The 4,476-nt window shown below is 45.6% G+C and overlaps 1 protein-coding gene across 1 annotated transcript in view; it reads left to right on the top strand.

Annotated features, from left to right (window-relative positions):
* Positions 1–4,476, top strand: part of LOC103396794 (contactin-associated protein-like 4) — a 61,767-nt gene that overhangs the window by 13,980 nt on the left and 43,311 nt on the right.

The raw sequence follows: 4,476 nt of genomic DNA, 5'->3' as shown, positions 1-4,476 counted from the left end.
GTCTGAGCTCCCAGGAAGCTGAAGGGAGTCTGTCGGTGTTTGTTCTGCATCTGTGGTTGAATTATCTCGGCGCCGCTGAAGGTTCTGTTCTCATGCAGACTGCTGCGTCACAGGGACTTCTTCAAACGTACGAAGCCTCGGAAAGTTAAATAACAACGTCTCCGTGATCGATAAAACGAGCTAACGTCGTTTAGAATCGCGAGTACGACATTGAAACATGATTTACATAACTATGTTACAAGAAACCATGAGCACGATTTAGGCCTAGTATAATCTGAGTGAGCGCGGTTAACTAAAACCAGAACTAAGTAAATCAATAACATGTTTTTTTTTTTAAATTAACGAGCTCAGGATTATTGAAATTGAGCACACGTTTGATATAAACCACATTCTCACACAGACAACGTGCTACGTTTGCTGTCATTTGGTCGTTTCCATTCTTGGGTTGATCAAAGAATATAGTGTCACAGATGACCTTTGACCTTTACTGTATGGCAACCTTTCAAATATCTCCAACGCATTTCTTCATCTCATGGTGATTCAGTGTAAGAGTCAGTGACGATAAATGACCACTGGAGGCAGTGGTGACACGTGTGTGTCGTCTATTCAGTACAGCTGTACTGCTAGTTTGTTTTTTTACGTCAGTACACACGCAGTGAAGTAATACTGGTGCAGCGTACCGTCACTGACACACAGCTGCTCTTCATTAACACAAGGACAGAAACCAAGTTGAGAAAAATGCGTTCATTAGCGTTAGCATGCTAATGAAGTGACGGCTTCGTGGCGCTGATGTTTCCACAGTGTTTTCCTCTCAGATCCACGTCTGCCTCAGCTGTTTTACCTCCACCAGCCCAAACAACCCCAGCTGTTGGGGGAAGAAAATCAATGAATGGATGAATCCATCTCCACGTCTCGTCTCCACCGCCGCCCGTTGTGCTGCTGCCGCCGCCGCCGCTGACGCTCTGCGTGTTCTCCCAGGACTTTCCCTTTATAACATGTCATTTGCTCAGTAAATGAGCAGATTAGCGCAGATTAGCACAATCCACCTACAGGAGGTGTTTTACATGAATCCCAGATGTCATGTAACCACGACGGACACTTTTCATTGACTTTATTGTGGAGCTAATGAGACTGTGTGGGTTTTTCCGACTCATTTGTCTCCAAAGCAGCAATTCTAACAAAGACGGTTTGTGCAAAAACAAGTAATCTACAAGCAAGACGGCAAGACTTTTTTAAATTAATTTTCCCAGAGACATCATCACCAGAGAGACCGTGTTCTACACCACTGCAGCGAATCAAGATTAGCACAGCGTTCGAAGCAGGAACTGTATCAGAGGCCAAAACGAAATGTTAAAAAAAGAGTTTTCTCTACTACTGGTCTGACGTCGTCAGGCAGCAAACAAACTGTTGAATGAAGCATTAATACAGTAATGGACAGGTATGAGCTGACACCTGTGGGACTAAAAAAGGTCGGGCTGCTGACCTGAGGTTGATTCTCCACGAACACAGAGATGGTATTTTAATCTTGAGGTGTGTGTGTGTGTGTGTGTAGATCACACTAAAGGGAACATTGCTCTGTCCATGTGTTGAAATGCATTAAAATTTTAAAATCAGATTAATTTAGCTACTTCATTAGCATGATTACTTTGATACTTCTGACATCCTTTAAATAAATAATTTGGGAGAAATCTGAAAAAATAACTGAAATGAACTGGAAATGTGCTGCAGATGTTCACGGTGTCCTGACGGCGGCAGCAGCAGCAGCAGCAGCAGCCCATTAGCTCCTCTGTCCTCCTGACATGTTATCACACTTGTGAAATTACCCAGCAGCCCGACTATTGTCATGTAAATGGCGAGCTCTGTGGCAGCGTCTGTCTTTAACCCTGTCCTTTCAGCAGCCTGTCTGTCTGTTACAATACCTGTCCACTCACCTCCACCTGTCTCCCCCTGTTGCTGCAGCTCTCTCTCTCTCCCTCTCTCTCCCTCTCTCTCTCTCTCTCTGGTCCTTTCCCTTTTGTTCTGCCTGACTCTCCATTTCACTCACGCCCGTCTCTTTCAGAGCTGCCACATCGCCTGCGTTCTTGTCAGGTGGAATATCGGTGCATTATTAATGACTCTGAAGTCCTTTCTTCCTTTATTTGTCCACCCATCTGCTCCTTGTGGTGCAGCTGCCCTCCACAGGGGCCCCTCGTCAGGCAGCAGTGAAGCCGACGGACAGCTGTGCAGCCTGACCGACTTTCCTCTGCACTTGTTACGTCCACGTCTCTGCCTGTGGCTGCTCTAATGAGACGGACAAATTGGTGGGGGTTCAGGTGGAGTGGATTACTGTAGTGTCAGAGAGCCAATGAGGGATGAGGACTGACTAAAATAATGTTCCTAAATGTTTACACACCTGGTTCACAGTCCTGTTCCTTTACCTTTAAATGGTAATGAGATCATTTAAGCTCCGCCCACTATCTGCCTAGAACAGAGTAGAGTCCAGAATAAAACCTGGATGTCTGTCAGTGGTTAGGAGTAAACTTGGTTACTTCAACTTTGAATACCATATAGACTAACTGACTGTCTCCCCCTAGTGTTGTGACAGGTGACAGCAGACCTTTATTGCTGTGCTGTACATTCAACGTGATGCTTTATGTATCTACACATATATATATATATTTATATACTAAGACACGAGGACAGACGTTGAACCGTGTGACACGTTTTTCCGTCCTCGCCCCGTAGGCTTAGCCACATTTGCTTAAAGGACAAAAGCAGTTCTTTGGGGCAACGTTATTCCTGTCTGAAGGCGACGTGTGATCGTGACAGGTGTTCGGCGCCCTCTGCTGTGACCCCGTCTGCACTGGTGTTGTTTTTTTGTCTGTGCTCACTCTGGCAGCTGGGTTGCATCACGCCGTCAACAGGGAAATAAAACTCCACAGAAACACAGACACACTGTGAGAGGAGGGAAACGGACCGGACTTTTACAGATGGTACAGATGGAGGGAGACGAGGACGGTGTGAAGAGACACAGAGAGTGGACAGGCTGAGAGTCACAGTTGGAGAAGAAACAGTGAAGAGTGGACAAAAACGACCAGGACACAGTGTCCAGCTGTCCTGACATAAACATGTCAACACAGATGGAGAAATGTCCCTTTTTCTCAGGAGATCAAAGGTCAGGTCATGTGATTCTCTGTCCAATTTGTTAATTGTTTTTTTTCCTTGTTGATGAGTCGATCAGTGAAGCTGAAGCTGATGTCACTTCAGGGACGTTGTCTTTGTTTACCTGTTGATCAGTGAATATATTTTTTCTTATGTCATAGACAAATGTATATTTAAAAATATTCAAACAGAAAGTAGAGTTCCATTTCCATCATGCAGTTTCTGTGGGAATAAACAACCAAACCCTGGTCTCAGACGTCTGCCTTTTCACTGCGCTCCAATCACACGCTTGGTTTTGTAGATCGTTGTGTGTCAGCTGTGTTAGAAAAAGACGTCGGTGTAAAAACCGCCGCTGCTGCTGCTGCTGCTGCTGCTGCTGCTGATGCTGCTGCGGCTGATGATGTCACAGTCTTTACTGCAGGTATTCTCTGTTAAACCGTTGCCATCACTGCTGATTGTGTTGCTGAACAATCACTGCGCAGATTGCAATCAGTGTCTTCAGCGTTCTGAGACGTGGTTTATGTCCTCTAAGATCCCTCTCCTCCTCTCCTCTCCTCTCTTCACCTCCTCTCCTCTTCTCTCCTCCTCTCCTCTCGTACTGAGACTCATTCAGTAGATTTTGTCCTCCACGGTGACATTTGACCTCAATCAATTACCGGATCACAGTGAAGACGAGAGCAGGAACGAATTAAAGGGCAGAGGGTTTTGGCTGTTGAAGAAGATCTTTGTGTGTGTGTCTTTCTTCAACTCCTGTCAGTTTATCAACATCGTGTTCAACTAAACAGGCCCAGGTTATGACTGGACTACACTTTGTTGTTTCTCGCTCACTCAGAGATGGGCGGAGCTTGCAGCGTCTCGTTACCATTCAAAGGTAAAGACACCGAGACCTGTCGTTCAGAACAGCTGCGTTTCATTTAAGTGCAGAGGAACCTGATTTACATTTAAATTCAAGTAGAAAAATATGTTCCTTTAAGTGAGATAATAATTGACAGGAAAAATCTCCACACTTGGTCGACATTAAAGCCGACAGTAAATCACTCCAGCACTTCCACATGTTTCCCGCCGCCTGCTCTCCCCTTGTCTCTCCCTCTAAAGCCACATCTTCATCAGTAAAGGTCAGACCTGCTCACTTCTGTCTGAGTGTCGGCATCACGGCGGTTAGTCGAGCACTTATTAGCTGTGGCCTTCACTGCTTTAAAGATCAGGCTGCAGCAGTCGGAGCGGCGGCGGCGACAGATTCAGGACAAAGATTTTTCTCCTCAGATTCAAACTGTTTTTTAACCAACAGTGCAGCGTCTGCTGCTCCGGTTTCAAACCAAAAACTCTGCAGATTCA

Source organism: Cynoglossus semilaevis, chromosome 20 (genome assembly GCF_000523025.1).
Source record: "Cynoglossus semilaevis isolate Cse_v1.0 chromosome 20, Cse_v1.0, whole genome shotgun sequence".
NCBI classification, from domain to species: domain Eukaryota; kingdom Metazoa; phylum Chordata; class Actinopteri; order Pleuronectiformes; family Cynoglossidae; genus Cynoglossus; species Cynoglossus semilaevis.
Note: the sequence above shows the minus strand (reverse complement) of the source record. Positions and strands in the feature narration are given on the sequence as shown.